Here is a 23,306-nt window from a genome sequence, read left to right as displayed (position 1 = left end):
CCACCATGTCCTGTTAAGATTATAGGGTGATTTTCCTAAACGACCTTAAGCACTCAATTAATGGATTGCACCTGACATGCCCTTTGATGGTGGAACATTGGGTGGGGAGGGTGGAGCTCCAGGATAATCTCATTTGCAAAGGCTGTAAATGCAGACCTTGTGCATTTGCAGTCAGAAGATGCACAATTCTTTCCTGTCATTCATCAATCAGAGCGGTTCCAGACGGCAAAAGCCGGAACCATCTGGACAAAGAGGCAAAAGAAGGTGTGCAACAATACAGAAGTAGCAGTGCAGTAACAGGTATTAAAAGGCACAAAGATGCCTAAAAGGACATCAGATATCAAATCTTGTATTCATTTTGATCAGGACAGACTGTTTGTGTTTTCCTAAACAGCAAAATTCTTGGTGAAGAGCACTATAACAGGAAGTTTCAAAACTTCCCTTGTAATGGCAAATTGAAACAGTAACGTACAGTGATTCCCTGTCTGCTGCAACTTGTGGTTGGAATGCAATCTGACTGTAAGAATGACATTTGATCACTGTATAAAGGTGACTTGCACAGAGACATCAAGTTCAGGTATGAGCACAAAGAAAATCACTGACCTACAAGAAAGTACAGTGCCACATTTGAGAGATATGAAACCAGGATTCCAAGTTAGAAAAACATGCTATTATTTGTAAGTCCAAAAACTTTTGCACTTTCAGCACACAACCCAGAAAAACTCCTTAAAATTCTGATTATATTGTGTATCGAATACAAGTTCAGTGTCTCCACAAAGTATTCTGTAAATAGTGACTGAGTCATTTTCAAGAAGACAGAAAGGAAACATGATGCAAAGTAACCACTGCGAGTGATTGACAATTTCACTGAAAACAGGTTACATAATTCAAATTTCAAGCGTGAGGAGTGATTCTAAAATTATTAAGCTTCATGCAGGATAAAATTAGAAACAAGTTTATTCCCTGCATTATAATGCATGAAAAATGCATTTCCAAATAAAAGCTACTACTGTATTTTAATTCCTTAAACAAACACATCATTCTTCAAAGCATTGAAAACATCTTCTTAATAATTTAATCCAATTTCAAAATTGACACCTCAGCCGAAAACATGAGTTAAATGAAACCACACCTGATGACAGACAATATCTTACTCATGAGAGAAGACGTCCACCATTCTCATGTTACAAAGTGAACTATTTTCAGTTGGCAAACAAATCTTTAATTTCATTGTGTGACTGAGTGCATTCTTAAATTAATATAATGGTTAGAATATATAAGTGTTACTGGCGAAGTTTATTATTAACACTTTTGGAAACAAATCATTCAAAGGCCTTGATTAGACGCTCCCCCTACCAATCATCAAAATTGAAAGGATTGCAAACTATCCCCAATTAACCCCTTTAAGCTTTAGTATCATTCTACTGAACTTAGAACATAAGAACATAAGAAATAGGAGCAGGAGTAGGCCATCCAGCCCTTCGAGCCTGCCCCGCCATTCAATAAGATCATGGCTGATCTGTCGTGGCTCAGTTCCACATTCCCGCCCTCTCCCCATAACCCTTAATCCCCTCTCTTATCAAAAACCCATCAACCCGCGTCTTAAAAATATATAGCGAGGCAGCCTCCACCACCTCAACGGGCAGAGAATTCCAGAGATTCACCACCCTTTGAGTGAAGAAGTTCCTCCTCAACTCCGTTCTAAACCGCCCCCCCCCCCCCTTTATCTTGAGGCTGTGCCCCCTAGTCCTACTATCCTTTCTGAGCGGGAAGAGCCTCTCCACTTCTATCCTATCCATCCCATTCATCATCTTATACATCTCAATGAGATCTCCCCTCATTCTTCTAAACTCTAACGAGTACAAGCCTAGTTTATTCAGCCTCTCCTCATAGCTCAACCCCCTCAACTCCGGTATCAGCCTAGTAAACCTCCTCTGCACTCCCTCCAAGGCCAAAATATCCTTGCGTAAGTACGGCGACCAAAACTGCACACAGTACTCCAGCTGCGGCCTCACCAATGCCCTATACAGCTCAGCAAGACCTCCCTACTTTTATATTCAATCCCCCTCACTATAAAGGCCAGCATCCCATTAGCCTTCCTGACCACCCGCTGCACCTGCAGGCTGGGTTTTTGCAATTCATGCATAAGGACCCCGAGGTCCCTCTGCACTTGCTTTGCCATACCCCTCAAAGGCCAATATATCCTTTAAGATGCTTGTCCAGAATTGAACAGGGATGCAGTCTGACCAAGACTTGGTACAACTGAAACATTACTTCCTCAATTTTGTTTTCTAAACCTCTCAAGATAGAATACATCCTACCAGTTTTTTTTATATTTATACCTCTGCACTGGCATTTAGTGACTTGTGTACATAAGTGCCTAAACTTGTTGGATTACAGAAATCAACATGATGATGCTTTTCATGAAGATAACTTTTCAAAAGAAAGCAAGAATAAATTGACAAAATTAATTAAAATAGGACCACAGAAATGGAATTTAAGATTAGTATTTTAATGGGTACTAACTAATACGGTAAGAAATCCCATAACACCAGGTTAAAGTCTAACAGGTATATTTGGAATCATGAGCTTTTCAAATGCTGCTCCTTCATCAGATGAGTCTGATGTTGACATATTGAGGTGCGAATTTGGTCCCCATGGCTGTTCCTTGGGTCTGGACAAAGAACTGGTTGTTGAAGGTGAAGATATTGTGGTCCAGGATGAAGCAGATGTAGAATTGTGTCTGGAGATTGGCAGCTGAGTACTGAAGCTGTTGCAGCAATGCCGTTGTCATGTGAATTGCTGGCGTAAAGTGCCAAGACATTCATTGTGACAAGGAATATTCCTGGTTCAACTGGTTCATGGGTGCTGAGTTTCTATAAGAAATCTGTTGTACTGTGACAAAAACTGGGGGTTCCTTGTACGATAGGTTTCAGGATGCTCTTGACATAGCCAGAGAGGTTCTCACACAGGGTCACATTGCCTAATATAATAACCTGATGAAGGGGCAGTGTTCCTAAAGCTCATGATTACAAATATACCTGTTGGACTTTAACCTGGCATTGTGAGACTTACCATGCCCACCCCGGTCCAACGCCAGCATCTCCACATCATGGCTATCAATTAATAAGCATTATTAAATAGGCTGTATTTTATACAAATAAATTTTAAGATTATGCAACATATAGCTGAGGCAAGTGCTGAAAGTTTAACCCAAACACTGAAAATTTAACACAAATACTGATATTTTACCTGTCCTGAAAGTGCCTGAACATACTAAGTAATGCAATGGTCTCGTGATTATGTTATTGGACTAGAATGGCCCAGAAACACAAATTCAAATTCACCATAGCCCGGGGAATTTAATTAAATTCATTAAATAAATCTTAAATTAAAATGCAAGTACCAGAATGGTGGCCATGAAACTAATGGATTACCAAAAAAACCCTCTGGTTCATTTCCTTCAGAGAAAGAAATATGTTCTCCCAGCATGGGTTGGTCTATACGTGACTCCAGATCTATAATAATGCGGCTGACTCCTAATGGCTCTCTGAAAGGTCTAGCAAGGCAGTAAGTTGCAATCAAGCAAGCAAGCTTACCACCACCTTCTCAAGGGAAAATAATGCTTGCCTTCCCAGCAATGCCAACATCCTGTGAATTTTTATTTTTAATTCCCTAATTCTCTAATGTAATAAAATGGTGACGTACCCAAATCAAAACTGATGTGCCCATAAGCCAAATCCATCTTTTCTGGTAGAATCCTATCCATCATGTGGTCCAGCGAACAAGATGCTGATTGGTACTAATTTTTAGACTGCAAGAAGAAATATAAGCAACACCCTGAAGGCAACACCTCCCCTCTCCAACTAAATTAGTGATCATAGTCTATATGGGAGAACCACTGCTGTAATGTTAATGCGACTGACCAAGACAGAGACATATCTCCTTTAATTTGCTTGGTCATTCCATCCTCCCAATGCACAGGGAAAGAAAGCAAACTTCACATCATATCAACTCTACAGTTTTAGTTGGGTGGAGGTATCTAATCTGAAAGGCAATGTGTCTAAATATAGACCTTCACTACTTCAAATGTTTGATATTTAAAAAGCACACTGCACAGTCTGTTAGATCTGCGTAATGTTACAATGACACGTTCATACACGTGGCGAGTACTCAAACCAGTACTCTGTAGTTATCGTCCTATTCCTGCACAATTTTAATCAAGATTTATAATAAACCCTTCTTACTCCAGCTCTTTAATTAACATAGTACTTGCATACAAGGCAAAGCTTCAATAAAACAACAAAAAAGTAAATTATTTAGGTTAAAAATACATAGTAAATGTACTACAGTTACTTTTGAAAGTGCTATGATCCTAAACCATGCTTGGATCAGATCCAGTCAGGGTTCTATACGTTTTGTTTGAGGTAGATTAAGGCTGAAATTTTCCAGTCCTTCACCTGTCCTTCTGGAAAATCTGGCTAGATTTTCCGGCCTCGCTAACGTGAACAGGGATTTCAGTGGCTCACTGACCCCATTGCAGGGGAAACCCCTGGTGGGGATGCTGAAACATTCTGGCCAGTTTGGGAATACAAGACATTTGCTTAGGGGAATAAAGTCACAAGATTCCTTGGGCGTAATGAAATCTGCTGGAAGAAGTGATATAGAAGTTCCCAAATTGTGGATCATGGCCTCCAATGGAGTCACAGAGTCACACTTGGGGTCATAAACTTCTGCTCCGAACAGCATGGGCAACTCCAGAAAGGTGATATCCCAGATTGGAGGCAGTGCTGGGATAGTCATGGATCCATTGGATCAATTCCACCAAAACAGCACAGAACAGGCAATGAACTCTAAACCAAAGATGGGTAACCTAGGCTAGCAAGTGGGGCTCCTTCAACTCAGTAGGCTGCAAGATTGAAATCAGATTTATTCATTAACTATGAACAAGATTAAATACAAGCTGAATACTTCACAGCAAGTTACATAAATGATTTAAGCATTTTCTATATTAATAGAACTATCAACTTCAAACAGCAAGAACAAAAGAAATATTTACACATTAGATGCAGAGGGAGTGCACAGCTCTCACAGTCAACGTTGTATGCAGTCAGCATGTCCCTCACTTCCGTTGCCCTTGCTTTATGTGTGTATCACTTCAGTCATACAGGTTAGAGAAAAACTATTCGGACAGAAATTAACAGAATATGGCAATCCTGCATGTGGGCAACGATTACCAAAATGTCTCACGAGTCGTACTCAGAACCTAGATCAGCCACATGCAGTCCCCAAGTCATAGGTTGCCCATCACTGCTCTAAACCCTGTTTACCTTCAGGAAATATTTCTAGCAACAAGTTCAAGTGGTCCTGAGATGTTTCCACGCCAAAGTGGTGCAGCTGGAAGTCCATCAGCACAATTCAGTCACTGCCTGAGTGTGGGAAAATCCATCAGGTTGTGCAGTACTCTAAGTGGTGGTTTCAAACCTTCTTGTGTTTCTGCTCCCTTCTGCTTGTGTAAAGGTTCCTTACCCCAGGATAGTGACTCTATTACACAGGTACCAGCAACTAGACCAAAAGGGGAAAAGGCCAGAGGAGTGAGTGCATGAGGAAGGGGGATTGGCAAGAGGGACTGCTGGATGAGTGGAATGGGGGTTTGGAAAGGGCATGTGTATTTGCGCACACACACATGTGCATGTGGTAGGGAGAGGTTCTGATTATATTGGGCCTGTACAGGTGGTGGGAAGAGGGGCTTCACTGAGTCTTCTGTCATCAAGGAATGCAGAGAGCTTTATTGAAAAATAATATTTTTGCAAAGTACTTTAAAAAACAGATTTTCATATTTTTTAAATTTACTCTTTCATGACTGCAAGATCAACATTCGTTTACTATCCCTAATTGACCTTGAAAAGGTCATTTCAGAGGACAGTTAAGAGTAAACCATATTGCTATGGGCCTGAAGTCACGTGTAGAACAGACCAAGTGAAATGGCAGAATTCCTTCCCCGTAGGACATTAGTGAACCAAATAGGTTTGTATGACAATTCATGGTTACCATTACTGAGACTAGCTTTATATTTCAGATTTGTTGACTGTACTTAAAAGCTCTTGTGATGAGAACTGAACCCATGCGCCAGAGCCTGGGTCTGTGGATTACTAGTGCAGTGACATTACCATTACATGTCCCTCACCTGTTTTTTTAAATAAAACAAACATGCGCATTGATATCTCTAAAAATTTAGAACTGGACATTGACCTAAAATGGCTGAATCTAAAAAACCTGTACACAAAAGGGCTACCTGACGCTATCAGGGAGACTCGCAAATTGTTATCTCTGAAGAGCCCCGAGTCCCACATTTTGGACTGCACTGACCAAATTCAAATATAGCTATACAAAAGCTATCTGCATTTCATAACCTAGGCTAGCCAACAAGCGTGTGCTCGTCTGCCAAGACCAAAGCCCCACTATCTTCCTTTGAATTCTGAGTGATCGAGTGACTTAATAATGTTAGGGACGCAAAAGAGGAATACACATCCTTTGTCAAAGTCAATGTGGAGAGGTGGGAGTCCTGCAGCATGTGTCTCTAGTTTGTGGACTCAGTAATATTGCATTTCTGGACTGCAAAGCCCTATTATGCTGTTTTACCATCCTTCTAGTAGCTTCACAGAACTTAAGGAGCTCTGCCCAGATGAAAGACATGGTCCCTTCTGCACTGTTTCTGCTGGAAATTCTGTATCATCATGACAAGACTGTTTCAACTCAGCAAGCCTACCTCATTTTGTGAAGTTCTCTGGAAAGTGAAATATACAGCATTTGTTTTCTACCGCCAACCTCATTGGATTCTGATTCTGGACTCTGGAACCCATGAAAAACAATATTTCTTTCCTCCCTGGCCTCAGCACTATAAATCTTTCTTATCTTTATCCCTCTCTTCAAATACAAGGGATGTTGCAAACCCACTTTTTCATTTTGAGTATGAAAATAAACAAAACTTTTGAATTTATCCTATCTTGAGTTTGCTGTGGAGTTATTAATATAAAATTAGATCACACCAAAACCAAGCTCAGTTATAAACACAAATCAATTCTGGCCTCCCAGATCCACAGCAGACGCCTGGATCCACTACAGTTTGCCTACCGCCGCAGCAGATCCACATCATCTCCCTGGCCCTGCACTCAACCCTGGAACACCTAGACAACAAAGACACCTATGTATCGACTACAGCTCAGCCTTCAACACCGTTATTCCCACAAAACTCATCTCCATACTCCATGGCCTGGCCTCGGCTCCTCTTTCTGCTACTGAATCCTGAACTTCCTAACCCACAGACTGCACACATTCAGTAAAAATAGGCAACACCATCTCCTCCATGACCATCCTCAACACTGGTGCCCCGCAAAGATATGCCCCTTGTTATATTCCTTGTACACCTACGACTGTGTGGCTAAATTCCCCTCCAACTCGATTTTCAAGTTTGCTGAAGATGCTACCACAGTGCGTCGAATCTCAAACAATGATGAGACAGGGTACAAGAATGAGATAGAGAATCTGGTGAACTGGTGCAATGACAATAATCTTTCCCTCAATGGCAACTCAATGAAAAAGAAAGTCATCAAATTCAGGAGGGTATACCCCATCTACATAAATGGGACGATGTAAAAATGGTCATGAGCTTCAAGTTTTTAGGTGTCCAGATCACCAATAACCTGTCCTCGTCTCCCATGCTGATGGTATAGTTAAGAAAGCCCACCAACGTCTCTACTTTCTCAGGATATTAAGGAAATTTGGCACGTCTGCTACGACTCACAACAACTTTTACAGATGCACCATAGAAAGCATGCTTTCTGGTTATATCATAATTTGGTATGGCTCCTTCACTGTCCATGACTGCAAGAAACTACAAATGGTCATGAAGAAAGCTCAGCCCATAAATCAAACTAGCCTCCCACCCAATGATACTGTCTACACTTCCCGCTGCCTCGGAAAAGCAGCCAGCATAATTAAGGTCCCCACGCATCTCAGGCATACTCTCTTCCACCTTCTTCCAACAGAAAAAAAGATACAAAAGTCTGAGGACATATACCAACTGGCTCACGAACAGCTTCTTCCCTGCTGCCATCAGGCTTTTGAATGGACTTCCCTTGCATTCAGTTGATCTTTCCCTACACCCTATCTATGGCTAACACTACATTCTGTAGTCTCTCCTTTCCTTCTCTGTGTAGGGTATACTTTGTCTGTATAGCGTGCAAGAAACAATGCTTTTCACTGTATACTAATACATGTGACAATAATGAATCAAATTAAATCAAGGGATTGGTAAATATGCCACTCTATACCATTTAGTCCCTCAGCCAAATATTTACTGATGTTATAGCTCATTGATGTGTAATTAAATATATTTATCAATAAGAATTCCAAATATGTTTGGATTTATGCAACATTGTGAAAATATCTTGTGCTGTCATTTATGGGACGAGAAATCAGTGAACTGATGCAAATGTTAAATGGCTTTCGAAACTTGTTTAATTCAACAAGCAACATAATGATCATCTAGTCTGAAAGAAGGGTGGAGGGTTGGTGGTTAGCAATTGGCTAGCCATCTAGTGTGTGGTTCAAAATAATGCTAACACATGGAGTTTGACATCTATTCCAACTGATATAGACTTGGGACTAGCTTCCTCGACTTGCCCTATGGCAAGCTCATGATATAAGGTGTGGTTCCGTGTCCCTAAAATAATTGAGGTTGCTACCAAATGTCCAAAATATAGGGCCTGAACCTCCTTAAAGTGGCAGAGTGGGATTTACCTTGTATAATAATTCCAGGAGTCAGCTGTGAAGGAGACATGCTTCTGTCGCACAAAATGAAAATAAACAATATCCATAAGCCTGTGGTGAACATGACTGATCCCAACCAGAACTAAAAAGGTAATGGACCCACTTAGGGTCTTGCTTTATACATGACTTGCTTTATACAGGTATATGAGCTCCACCTGATCAGCTAATTACTTATACTCAGGGAGCTCATATTCAGTGAGCCCAGTTGGGAGGTCAATTAGTGATTCTCCATGCAGATCATGAGGGTTATCACACCTTGCTTGTTTTTCTATCCTATCTTTCCCAACCTTCTGAGACAGGCTGAACAAGATCTAGGCAGTGCTCTGCATCTCTGGGCCTAGCATTCAGGTGCAAAGTGGCCATGGTCCCACAGGTAAGTTAAAGGCCAAGTGAAGTTTAAAGGTCCTTAACAGGCTAAGGGAGAAGGAAAGTGTAAAAGATAAGTTGGAAAGGGAAATCCTATAAATTCAAGAGTTCTTATCGGGATGGGGGAATGTCGTCTTGTGGAGGGAGGGACATTTCCCCAGCCCACAATACAGGCCTAGAGGTCATAATTTTTGACTTCAAGCTTGGTGCAAAATCATGCCTCTGCCAGGTCAGTCATCAGTACAGTTCTGGTTCAGTCCCAGGGCCTGAGTTGCAGGGGGATGGCGAGGGAATTCACTAAGTCTTCCGTCATCAGGGAAATTGGAGAGCCTGGCTGAACTCTACACGAGTTCACAAATTAATAACATTTTTATAAACTGCTTAAACAGATTTTCCTCTTAATATGATGTACTATATTGACCTACAATATACTAATGCTAATAATTATATATTGAATGTTACTTGCTGCTTCATTTTTATTGGCATTTTGGGTTATATTAACTTTCAAGTGTTAAAATGGGATCACATTGGGACATTGTTTGGGAAACATTGATTTAAGAACTCTAAATTTTGCTGTCATCCATCCCTGCCCAAAGAATAGAGAACTGTACAGCACAGGAACAGGCCTTCAGCCCAACCGATCTCTCTAATCCAATATTTTCTTGCCTCCACGTGGTCCCTCTATTCCCTGCCTATTCATGTGTCTATCCAGATGTCTCCTGAACGTTGTTACAGCATCTGCTTTCACCACCTCATCCCCATATTCCAAGTATTTACCACCCTCTGTGTGAAAACCTTCCCCTCTCACTTTCAACCTATGCCCCAAGTAGTCGACCCTTCGACCATGGGGAGAAAGACTCTGACTATCCACTCTATTCCAAGCCTTTCATAATCTTGTAAACCTCTATCAGGTCCTCCTTCACCCTCCAATGCTCCAATGAAAATAATCCAAATATGTTCAAACTTTCCTCCAAGTCCACATCCTCCAAACCAGGCAAAGTCCTGGTAAATCTCTTCTGCATCCTTTCCAATGAGTCAACATCCTTCCGGTAGTGTGGCGACCAGAATTGTAGTAAGAAGTCTCACAACATCAGGTCCAACCAGTTTATTTGATAGTAATCCCACAAGCTTTTGGAAACAGTGTTCCTTCATCAGGTGTGTGGAAGGTTCTGATCAGAGAAGGGTATATAAAGTCACACACAGTTTACAGAATACTGATTAGAATGCAAGTCTTGACAGCTAACCTGCTATTCAAGTCTTAAAGATGTAGACAATGTGAGTGGAGATAGCATTAGCATAGGTTAAAGAGATGTGTATTGTCTCCAGACAGGACAGTGAGTGAGATTTTACAAGCCCGGGCAAGTCATGGGGGTTACAAATAGTGCGACATGAACCCAAGATCCCGGGTGAGGCCATCCTCATGTGTGCGGAACTTGGCTATCAGTCTCTGCTCAGCGACTCTGCGCTTTGTCGTGTGTTGTGAAGGCCGCCTTGGAGAACGCTTACCCGAAGATCAGAGACCGAATGCCCGTGACCGCTTAAGTGTTCGCCAACAGGAAGGGAACAGTCTTGCCTGGCGATTGTCCAGTAATGTTCATTCATCCATTTTTGTAGCGTATGCATGGTCTCCCCAATGTACCATGCTTCAGAACATCCTTTCCTGCAGCATATTAGGTAGACAACGTTGGCCGAGTTTCAAGAGTATGTGCCGTGTACCTGGTGGATGGTGTTCTCACGTGAGATGATGTCGTCCATGTCGATGATCCGGCATGTCTTGCAGAGGTTGCTGTGGCAGGGTTGTATGGTGTTGTGGTCACTGTTCTCCTGAAGGCTGGGTAGTTTGCTGCGAACAACAGTCTGTTTGAGGTTGTGCGGTTGTTTGAAGGCAAGAAGTGGGGATGGCTCTGGCGAGATGTTCGTCTTCATCAATGATAAGTTGAAGACTCGAGAAGATGTTGTAGCTTCCCCACTCTGGGGAAGTACTGGACGAAGAAGGGTATTCTGTCCATGTGTCCCATGTTTGTCTTCTGAGGAGGTCAGTGCGGTTTTTTGCTGTGGCGCATCGGAACTGTCGATCAATGAGTTGAGCGCCATATCCAGTTCTCATGAGGGCATCTTTCAGCGTCTGGAGGTATCTGTCGCGATCCTCCTCATCTGAGCAGATCTTGTGCATACAGACGGCTTGTCCATAGCGGATGGCTTCTTTAACGTGTTTAGGGTGGAAGCTGAAGAAGTGGAGCATCATGAGGTTATCTGTGGGCTTGCGGTACAGTGAGGTGCTGAAGTGACCATCCTTGATGGAGATGTGTGTGTCCAAGAATGCCACCGATTCTAGAAAATAGTCCATGGTGAGTCTGATGGTGGGATGGAACTTGTTAATGTCATATATAGTTGTTTCAGTGATTCTTCCTTTGGACTCATGGGGAACAAAATGTCATCAATGTATCTAGTGTATAGCATCGGTTGAAGGTCCTGTGTGATGAAGAAGTCTTGTTCGAACCTATGCATGAAAATGTTGGCATATTGAGGTGCAAATTTGGTCCCCATGGCTGTTCCGTGTGTCTGGATGAAAAACTGGTTGTTGAAGGTGAAGACATCATGGTCCAGGATGAAGCGGATGAGTTGTAAAATTGCATCTGGAAACTGTCGGCATTGAGTACTGAGGCAGTTGCAGCAATGCCATCATTGTGAGGGACGTTGGTATAGAGCACCGAGACATCCATTGTGACGAGGAGCGTCCGACAAATCGACTATAGACTTCCCTGCAGTGGTACAGTATTTACAGTATTCTGTAAACTGTGTGAGACTTTATATGCCATTCTCTGATCAGAACCTTCCACACACCTGACGAAGGAACACCGTTTCCGAAAGCTTGTGGGATTACTATCAAATAAACTGGTTGGACTTTAACCTGATGTTGTGAAACTTCTTACTGTGTTTACCCCAGTCCAATGCCAGCATCTCTACATCATGACCACAATTGTACACAATATTCCAAATGCGACCTAACCAAAGTCTAATGCAGCTGCAACATAACTTTCCAATTCCTATAATCAACGCTCCAACCGATGAAAGCCAGCATATCATATCCCTTCTTGACCACCTGAGTTGCCACCTTCAGGGAACTGTGGATACGCCCACCTAGATCCTGCTGTATGCTAATATTTCTAAGGGCTGTAGCATTTACTGCATACTTCTTTTCTGCAGTAAACCTTCCAAATCACATCACCTCACATTTGACTGGGTTAAATTCCATCTGCCATCTTTTGGCCCAAGTCTCCAACCAATTTATATCCTGCTGCATCCTCTGACAGTCCTCTTCACAATTCACTACTCCTCTAATTTTTGTATCATCTGCAAACTTAATCAGACCACCTCTTCTTCCAAATTATTTATATATACTGAGGTCCCCAGCATTGTTTCTTGTGGAACACCGCTTGTCACAGATCTCCAGTTAGAAAACTACCCTTCCACTGCTACTCTCTGCCTTCTACATCCAAGCTAGTTTTGTATCCATCTTACCAGCTCGCATCAGATCCCATATGACTTCTCCTTCTGTATCAGCCTGCTATGAGGAACCTTATTGAAGGCTTTACTAAAGTCGATGTATACACCATCCACTGCCCTGCGCTGGTCATTTCCTCAAAGAATTCAATCAAGTTTGTGAGACGTGATTTCCCTTCACAAAACCATGTTGCCTATCGCTAATAAGCCTATTCTCTGTGAGTACACGCTGTCCCTTAAGAATCTTCTCCAAAAATTTCCCCACCACAAATGTAAGGCTCACAGGTCTGTAATTTCCCAGGTTGTCTCTTCATTCCATCTTAAGCAGAGGAACAACATTAGCTACTTTCCAATCCTCTAGTACCTTGCCTACGGCTAAAGGGGATACAAAGATTTTGGCTGAGGCCTTAGCAATTTCTTCCCTCACCTCTCTGTATTTTGGGATAGATCTTATCTGGCCCTGGGGACTTGTTCACCTCAATGTTTTTCAAAACCTCCAATACCTCCTCCCTTTTCATCTCAATCCAGTTTTACAGTTCGATATTCTCCACCTTGTGCAGGGATCAACAGTGGAAAATAGTCCATGAACAGAGATATTGAAGATGTGTATATATAATTTAAGTGTAGTATTGTTTATTATGGACTCAATTATCCTCATAATATAATCCAAAAACCTCTTAATATCTTCTTTCAAATTAGCCACCTTGCATTGCTTTCAAAAGTGATGAATTATTATTGCCAGGTACATTTTTTATTCTTTTTATCTTAAACATTTATTCCTACACAGTACAATATACAGGCAGTTAAGACAATTCAGACATAATTGTATACACTAATGTTATCTTTCACATCCAGGCCAATTCATTTAAATGTTCAAAATCAGTCTGCAATACAATGCTTTTATCTGAATTACAAACTTCCACACTTTTTTTTATTAAGACTGGTTACATTGAACTCTAGATTCATGAAACATAAAATGTAGTGATCCCAGTACAGTGTTGTTGAATCAATTGTAATAAAGCCTCAGTGGATGCACTCCCATTAATAAGTGTTCACAAGATTTCGATCAGCTATCTATTTAATACATTTAAAAAGTCCTATAAGCTCATGAGAACCGATGTTTTCCAATTGTCATTTTAGCAATTTCTTATCAAGTGCCTCTGCAAGCAACGAAACATGTTTCAGTCATCAATTCTATGCAGGTTCAAGAAGGTAGTGTGGAGACAGTTCAATCTTCACTATTTCAGGACTCTCCTGGTCATTTGCGTCTTGTGACTTGAACAAAATATTTTTTTCTTCCAGTCAAGTGTTTTGGACCACAAGCATCAACAACTCTTAGACATCAGTACTAAAGTGCAATCCTTCTTCCCCTTTACTTTCTTCCAGCCCTCCTGCTAATCTCACTATCCCATGTCTTTCCTCCTTTGTACCACAAAGATCAATCCTCAGTAAAGGTCTCAGCTTCTACCCCAATGAATTTCAAGCTCAACATGATGTTGAGCTTGCTAGACTATCACTTTCAGGCCCGCCTCTTTGTACAAGAATCTTGTGCATGCACAGCAGACCTTTCTCATCTCCTGAATTCTTGTTTGATTTGGAGCCCTCCACCTTACCCTCTCCAACTCTTTATTATGAGCAGCCAGCGTGACATCAGCCACCATAATTTCTCCACACCTCTCATATTTTAATCTACCTTCCTCTGTACTTGCAGTGCACTGCTCTCTCAGGTTCAACCTTAATTTTATTGTTAAAGCTGCCGACTAGGACAGCACTTTTGTTTTTTAGTGACCAGACGTCCAGCTTATGGAGGTTGACTCCCAACTTTACCCCTACCCCTCCTGGATCTTAATGTCATCACCTAACATCAAGCCATTGTTTCAGAGACCAAAATTGACCTCATCTTCTCTAGAGATCTTCACTCCAGGACCACCAAACTCATTTGTACCTCCTTCCAAAGATCCACAAGAGGACTGTCCTGAGAGATATTTCAGCCTGACCCTGACACAAGGAATTGACAGCTGCCTTTCTCAATTTTCTCCCTTGACTTTCTCTTGCATCTATAACATCTCCAATACCCGCCATCTCTGCCACATTAACTATTTCAAGTTTCATAGCCTCATCAGTCTCCACGCCACCATCCTTCAGTCATCATCAGGACAGCCTGTTTCCTCCCTGAATACAGACGCAACTAGTTCCTATCCAACAACACTAAAATTTGTCTATTCAATCATGTTTGTTATATTGGGTAACTTCTCCTTTAGCTCCACCCATTTGCTCCAAATAAAATGTCGCTATTAGAGCCCATATGGATCCTAGCTATGCCTGCCCTTTCATAGTGTCCTCCTTGTTCTACAGGATTGTTTCCACCCATAGAATTCCATCCCTTTTTGTCCATTATTTCTTTACGTTGCTGAATTTTACTGTAATTTTTATTCTTACCCTGACTGGAACGAAGCATCTATTTTGCTTCCAATTTCCACCATTCTCTCCCCTTCATGTTCTATGTCTGAATCTTCCTTTTCTCCATTTTGGAAATAGATTGACTGTTAAAGTTTCAAGGGATGTGGGTTTTGTTGGCTAGACCAGCATTCATTGCCACCCCTAATTGCTCTTGAGAAGGTGGCAGTTAACAGACTTCTTGAACCACTGCAGTGCATGGAGTATAGATACATCCACAGTGCTAATACACATCACAAGCCCACCACTCCCATAGCTACCTTGACTACAATTTCATTTCTTGCAAAGGATTCTATTACATCTTCACATTCTCACAGCTTCTATGATTCTGTCTCAACTGTCCTGATGAAGCCAACACTATGTCTTCCATTTTCCGCAGCTGAGGAGTTCCCTTCACTGTGACTGTGTCCATTCCATTTCCCACACTACTTCTATGAAGCACTATTGGATTTCCTTTGTTCTAGCCTTCCACCTCAGCAGCTTTCACATTTAAATAGGTCACTCTGTACCATTTACACTACTTCCAGAACTATGCAATGTCCATACATCTTTCCCTCCCCTTTCATTTGAAACAATGTTCTCTGCGACAAACTTGTCCACTCTTTAAACACCATTCCCACTTCCACCCCTTCCACATTCTTGAGAAATGCAACATTTGTCTTTTCTGTTTCCTTTCCCACTGGCTACAGCCTCAAACATTCCTTCCATGTGAAATGGTGATTTATTTGCATTTCTCTTAACTAAATAAACTCCTAGTCACTGTTCCCAGGAAATGGAAGGTGGGGTAGCGCCAACACATGTTCATTCAGTGTACAACGGCGCCCCTGAAATTGCCATTTTAATTCTCCATTCCAATCAAAAGCCAACCACTGTCCTCAGCCTCTTCCTCTGTTCCAATAAAACTCAATGACAAGTCAAGAAGCAGCAACTCCTCTGTCAATATGGCACTCACAGTTTTCCAGAATCACTTGGAGTTCAGAAACTTTAGATCATAACCACTAATCCCATTTCCTCAGAAAGCAGATGTTGGCAATGGCTCTGCTGCTATCATTTACCCGTTCTCTGCATTTATCTTGTGCTTATTATTGTCCTCAACCTTATAGCACAAACCCTTTTCTCATTTAATCACCCTATCACAGAAATTATTTTGTTCCTTCATCACCTTCACCCATATTTTTGTATACGGACATCTCCCAGTCAATGGAAAGGTCATTGACTGGCAATGCTAATTTTTCCCCCTCCACAGAGGCTATCTAATGTATTAAGGGATTCCAGTATTTTCTGCTTTTATTTTAGATTTCCAGAATCCACAGTATTTTACTGCCTTTCAAGTAAGATGATTTCAATTAATTTCACTCAGCCACATGGAATAAATATTAGAAAAATATCATGAGATCTAAAACATCAACTGTTCACTAGTTTCTTATTGAGTTAGGCTGAGCCTAACACGCCAAGGAGTTAACAAATTTTACCTTCAACCTGAGTCAAGACAGCTATTCTCTGCCAATAGGGAACATACACAAATAAAGGACAGAAAAATATTGGCCCATCACACTTGCCGTATTTGGTCAGGATGTGATTTAGGCTTTCTGCCCAACTCGCCACTAGTGAGAATAGAGAAAAACCATTGCTTTTATGGGAAAATACTCAGATTCCTTTGTTCCCCCACAAGGCAATCAGGCAAGTTTCAATGGACCACAGTGGTTGAGACACAAATTCCCCAATTCCCCTCTTACCTTTTATGTTGACCACTCTCAGGAGTTCAACTGTAAAAGCTTCAAGTGAAGTCGCATTACCATGTGTACTGGCAACTTACTCCAGAGATTCACGTCTGTCTGCAGAAAGTAAAGAACATTAACTTAAGAGTGCCTTTCACAACTGAAGGGTGATGCAAAGCACTTTGTAGTTAATGACGTCTTTGGCTCCTTTCATACTCCTATTCTCTGCTGCTGTATAATCTTTGTTATCATACACCAATTGTAATGTGGTCATTACTTTAAAGACCTTAAACTAATCTCCTCAAAAGTCCACACTTAAAATGGAAAACAACATCTCTCTAAAAACTAACACAGAAGATATAAACAGACTCAGTATTCCTCCTTAACAAGGAAGAAAATCAGTCAGTGTTGCTATTTCTGATCTTCACCCACCATTGACTGCAGAGAGTGAGGTGCAATAATAGAAAACAAAGGCAAAGTCTCTCATCTGAATAGCCAACTAAAAAGTAACAGATACCAGAGTGATTGATCAGTGGAACTGTACCTCAGCAATGTTTATCTATGCTCTTGTGACACCATTTAGCACATCAAATTCAAGCTGGTGTTTTGTGCAGCTATTAAATCAGGCTCATTCCATTTCTCTTATGATTGTCTATATCCTTTAAAATCATCGCTGACTAAGCAATGATTTATTGCCCATCTCTAATTGCCCTCGAGAAAGTAGTGATGAACTGCCTTCTTGAACTGCTGCAAGGTGTAGGTACTCCCACAACTGTTGTTATGAAGGGAATTCCAGGATTTTGATCTAGTGACAGTGAAGGAACAGTGATATAGTTTCAAGATAGGGTGGTGAGTGACTTGAAGAGAAAGTTCCAGGTGGTGGTGTCCCCATGTGCCTGCTGTCCTAGATGATAGTAGCTGTGAGTTTGGAAGATATTGCCTAAAGGTCCTTGGTGAGCTCCTGCAATGCATCCTGTAGATGCTACACACTGCTGCTACTGTGCATTAGTGGTGGAGGAAGTGAATGTTTGTGGATGGAGTGCCAATCAAGTGGGCCACTAAGTCCTGGATGTTGTCAAGCTCAAGGGTTGTTGGAATCGCATTCACCCCAACAAGGAGAGAGTATTCCGTCACATGCCTGACCTGAAGATTGTGGACAGAGTTCCTAGAATATGGCCTGTTCTTATAGCCACAGTATTTACATGGCTAGTCCAGGTTGAGCTTCTGCTCAATGGTAGCCCCAGAATGTTGATAGTGGGAGATTTAGTGATATTAATGCTATTGAATGTCAATGAGGCAATGGTTAGATTCTCTCTTGTTGAAGATAGCTATTACCTGGCACTTTGTATGACATGAATGTTACTTGCCACTTGTTAGCCCAAACCTGGATATTGTCCAGGTCTTGTTACGTTTGGACATGGATTACTTCAGAATCTGAGAAGTCATGAATGGTGCTGAACATTCCCACTTCTGCTGTTATGATGAAGGGAAGGTCATTGATGAAGCAGCTGCAGATGGCTGGGCCTAGGACACTACCCTATGGCTCTTCTGCAATGATATTCTGCAGCTGATATAACTGACCTCCAACCACCACAACCATCTTCTTTTGTGCCAGGTATGGCTCCAACCAACAGACTTTTCTCCCCTGATTTCCACTGACTTCAGATTTCCTCTGGCTCCTTGATGCCAGACTCTGTCAAATGCAGCCTTAATTTCAAGAACAATCACTTCTATCGCAGTTGCCCTGCGAGTTTAGTTCCCTCAGGTGCCCATCTAATTTCCTTTGAAATCACTGATTATCTGTTTCTATCACTCTTGTAGGTGGCAAGTTCCACTCACTGCATTAAAAAAAAGTTCTTCCTCCTATCTCCCACATATCCCTTACTGAAAACCTTAAATCTGTTCCCCAGTCCTTATAGCTTCAGCTGATGGAAGAGCTATTACTTGTTTATTTCACCTAAGCCTTTTCTGTTATAATCTTATACACCTTTATCAAATCTCCCTTCAATCTGTTTGCTCCAAGAAGAGGATTTACAGCTGTCCCAACCAAATTTAAGACTGAAGCTAAATTTCTGAGAACCAGAATCTTAAAAAAATGTTTCCATTTATAGAAGGAAATTTTTGGGTTTGTTGGGTTGAAAAAGATTAATAGTTACTGTCATCTCCTGAGGTTTAACTTAATTGCCTGAGGCAACTGTAGAGGAATTTCCTAGTATTGGTCCCAAATTAGCCATAAATACCATTCCTGGAATTTTTCCATGATGGGGAGAGGTGGGCAGGCAAGGGTGTTGGTAAATGAGATCAATGATGGGTGTGACAGCACCATACTAAATTAAGTGGGCTTGATGCAATAGATTTGTTCCAAACCTTTTGCATGTCCAGCTGGAACAGAAATTGGAACAGAATTATGTTTTCCCTATTTGGAACGACATAGGGAAAAAAACCTAATTTAAGGAAATGCATAATTTATGTTCTGTTAAGTACTACAGATTAAGGTAAAATAATTTAATTTAAAATATTTAAGACGCAGGTTGATAGGTTTTTGATAGGCAAGGGGATTAAGGGTTATGGGGAGATGGTGGGAATGTGGAACTGAGACACGACAGATCAGCCATGATCTTATTGAATGGTGGGGCAGGCTCGAGGGGCTAGATGGCCTACTCCTGCTCCTATTTCTTATGTTCTTATGTTATAATTTGCTAAAATGTTAGCTTGCTTTTTCAGGGATCAGGAGAAGGGTGATTTGGGGGGATGGGGAAGGATAATGAAAGTCTCTTATGGAGCTACTGATCTGGCATTTGCAAAAGTAATGATGGTAAAATTGTCAGTGTCCACTGTCATTACTCCTCTGAAACCAACAGCAATTTCTGGAAGCCACAAAGGCACCGTTGAATATTAAATGTTAATAAGTACCTGGATGAGCACTTGGCACGTCATATCATTCAAGGTTATGGGCCAAATGCTGGTAAATGGGATTAGGTGGGAGATCAGGTATTTCTCAAGTCTTAGTGAAGACTTGATGGGCCAAAGGGCCTCTTCTGCACTGTATGATTCTATGAAATCTATAAGTTGTTTCAGTGATTTTATGCTTCCCATAGGGTACACCGTTAAAGACCCTTAGATTGCAAACAGGTAAAAATCAGTGCACTGATTAAATTGTTTTATTCTTGGTCTAGCTTTAAAACAAACTTCTGATAAAGATTGCAACTGAGCTTTTTTTTGCTTCCCACCCCCCTCAGAATGTAGTAAGTTCATTATGTGCTGAACAACCTCATTGGCTAAAGAAAGCTAATTTTATATTTGTACAATGTCACATTTCTCTAGTAAGAAAAAAGTGAATATTTTGTATAGGTTTCTTTGAGATTTCAGCCCATGTGTATATGTATGCTCCAATCACTGGTTTTGCAACCTATAACATTTAATTAAAAGTGAAACTGAATTTTGCTTTTCAACTTGCTTTTAGGACGTACATCAGTGTGATTTGTATGCTCTCATACTGGCAAAGAGAAAGTCCACACTATAGTGATCGCTAGATCTTTGTGAGCACCTTTTTCCAAGATTGGTGTCACTTGGCTGCTATTAGCTCTATGAAACTATCCTTTTTTTAAATATAATTATGAAGTACCATTTACCATAAGCTATTTTTTCATTGTTGTGAAGTCTGGTACTGGACTTCCTGTCTACCATCCCAAAATCCAAACGGACCGAAACCAGCATCAGGCATTGCTGTCCATCACATCTTTTATCAACAAGGGGTTGATTTACAGGATTCCACTGACTCCAAACATGATTATTTTTCCCCTATTAGTTATTCTTAGATTTATTGTTGTTAAGCATTGGAAGTGAAGAGGTACTCCCGGTACAATGTGTATCTAACGTGGTACATTGATCCCCAGCTCCTTGCATTCAGCCTTATTTCATGTCAGGATTAACTGTACAGAAACCAGCCTGGACTGCCCCTCATGTCTTCCCCACCCTGATAGGGTACAGCTTGGCAGATAAATCAGCTCAGCTTTAAGTTTTAAATATCTTATCCCTCACCCCAACCCTCCCAAACTCTGGAAATCCCCAAAACTGGCACATATCTGGCCCTGAGCTTCCGAGGTAGAGTGCAGGACCTGTAATTGCTGCCTCATCTACCCCACTGTTGTTGTTAATCATTGCTTGTGTTTCCATAGAAACATTTTTATATCTATATTTTGTGGTTTTTCTTTGGAACTAGGTAGGAAGAAAGTCCTTTTCAGTTTAAAGAGTTCTTAATTTAAGGGAAAATGCACAATTTAAGTATTAAAAGTTAAAGATCATTTGCAAACATGTTGGGTGGGATTCTCCAGCCCTGTTTGCCCCAAAACCAGAGAATTCCGCCTGAGGTCAAAGGACCTTTGTATGGTCTGCCCCCACCTGCTATGATTTCCATGGCGGTTAGGACAGGACAATTTATTAACTTACTATTCTAGGGACCCGGGGATAGAAAGATTTGGCGGAGGGGGGGAGAATGTGGTGGTGGTGGTGAGATAACTTAGGTACAATTAATTATATTTTAAAATTGAGTATAATTTTTCAGTCTAATTTCTACACAACAGGTTTCCCAATAGACCTATCTTATATGAAATTGATCTTCTCTACACCCTAGCTATGACTAGAATCTATATTCCGCACCCTCTCCTTTCCTTCACGGTATGCTTTGTCTGTAGCATGCAAGGAACAATACTTTTTACTGTCTCCCAATACATGTGACAATAATAAATCAAATCATATTCAAAAAGTGTACATTTATGGGAAAGAGCAAGGTAGGCTGTATGTTGCATAGGTTGAAATACTTAGGTATTGAGCGCTGGTACATTCCAAGATTTATCTAATAACGTGATAGTGAAGATTGGAAATCAACAATGCAGGAGGTGTGGGGTATGGAGAGGGAGTTGAACAGAGCTGCAGGGAGAAAGAAATGGAGGTGAGCTGTACTGAGGAGTCAGTGGAATAGGCAGGGAGGCAAGTGATTGGAGATGAGGGGAGGGGAGGCTGGATCAGAGGAAGGGGGCCAGTGTTGTGAGTAGAGCCAGGGATGTGCTAGATGTTGCCAGAGTGTTTTGACACTCCTCACTGAACAGGCTCTACATTTGCTAAGAGCAGCCCTAAATATAAATCAGTACAAGTAACAGTACACAATTTGGTCCACATTTACACACTGATAGGCCGCAGTGGAACCATTAGAATAGACTCCCATTCAAAGGTCAAAATAATTTGTCCCCACCCAGTAGCACTCCCTCAACTAGACAGCTATTTTTTGAATTTGGGGGATTCCTTTTGTATTTTCACATGAGTATTCAGGATACCATTCTTCCTTAGTATTTTCGCTCAAATTTGGATTCTAATCAAAATTCTGGTTTACAATAATGAACTACCGTCAGATTCATTTCAAGCAGCTGAATACCAGCCAACAAAGTTGCCTGCTTGACTGGCGCCCTGTCCACAAAGAAATCCCACAATACCGGTTTAAAGTCCAAACAGGTTTATTTGTAGCAAACGCCGCAAGCTTTCAGGACAGCCTGTCCCTTCATCAGGTGGCTGAGAGTTCTGGTTGTAAATATGACATAAAGACACAAACTCAATTTACATGCATAATGATTGGAATGTGAGTCTTTACAGCTAATCAATTCTTAAAGGTACAGACAATATGAGTGGAAAGAGCTTTAAGCACAGGTTAAAGAGATGTGTATTGTTTCCAGACAGGGCAGTTAGTGAGATTTTGCAAGTCCAGGCAAGCTGTGGGGGTTACAGATCGTGTGACATGAACCCAAGATCCCAGTTGAGGCCGTTCTCATGTGTGCGGAACTTGGCTATCAGTTTCTGCTCAGCGACTCTGCACTGTCGTGTGTCCTGAAGACGGCCTTGGAAAACACTTACCTGAAGATAGAGGCCGAATGCCCATGACCGCTGAGGTGTTCCCCAACAGGAAGAGAACAGTCTTGCCTGGTGATTGTCGAGCGGTGTTCATTCATCCATTGTCGTAACGTCTGCATGGTCTCCTCAATGTACCAAGCCTCGGGACGTCCTTTCCTGCAGCGTATCCGGTAGACAACGTTGGCCAAGTTGCAAGAGTATGTACCATGTAACTGGTGGATGGTGTTCTCACGTGAGATGATGGCATCCTTATTGATGATCTGGCACGTCTTGGAGGTTGCTGTGGCAGGGTTGTGTGGTGTCGTGGTCATTGTTCTCCTGAAGGCTGGGTAGTTTGCTGCAAACAATGGTCCGTTTGAGGTTGCACGGTTGTTTGAAGGCAAGAAGTGGGGGTGTGGGGATGGCCTTGGCAAGATGTTCATCTTCAATGAGATGTTGAAGACTCCGGAGAAGGTGTCGTAGCCTCTCCGCTCCAGGGAAGTACTGGACGACAAAGGGTACTCTGTCCACCATGTCCCATGTTCGTCT

The 23,306-nt window shown here is 41.5% G+C and overlaps 1 protein-coding gene across 6 annotated transcripts in view; it reads right to left on the bottom strand.

Annotated features, from left to right (window-relative positions):
* Positions 1-23,306, bottom strand: part of LOC145348896 (phospholipid scramblase 1-like) — a 125,728-nt gene that overhangs the window by 77,535 nt on the left and 24,887 nt on the right. For 3 of the 6 annotated variants that reach the window (XM_080196946.1, XM_080196947.1, XM_080196949.1), the window contains exon 2: positions 16,896-16,994. The exons of 2 other annotated variants lie outside the window; for them this stretch is intronic. The gene's annotated coding sequence lies outside the window, so the exon portion shown is untranslated. The remainder of the gene's footprint in view (positions 1-16,895; positions 16,995-23,306) is intronic. One more of the 6 variants, XM_080196948.1, reaches the window with a different exon arrangement.

This window comes from Carcharhinus amblyrhynchos, chromosome 10 (genome assembly GCF_965287045.1).
Source record: "Carcharhinus amblyrhynchos chromosome 10, sCarAmb.v2.hapA, whole genome shotgun sequence".
Classification (NCBI taxonomy): Eukaryota; Metazoa; Chordata; class Chondrichthyes; order Carcharhiniformes; family Carcharhinidae; genus Carcharhinus; species Carcharhinus amblyrhynchos.
The sequence above is the reverse complement of the archived record's forward strand: the minus strand, read 5'-3'. Positions and strand labels throughout refer to the sequence as shown.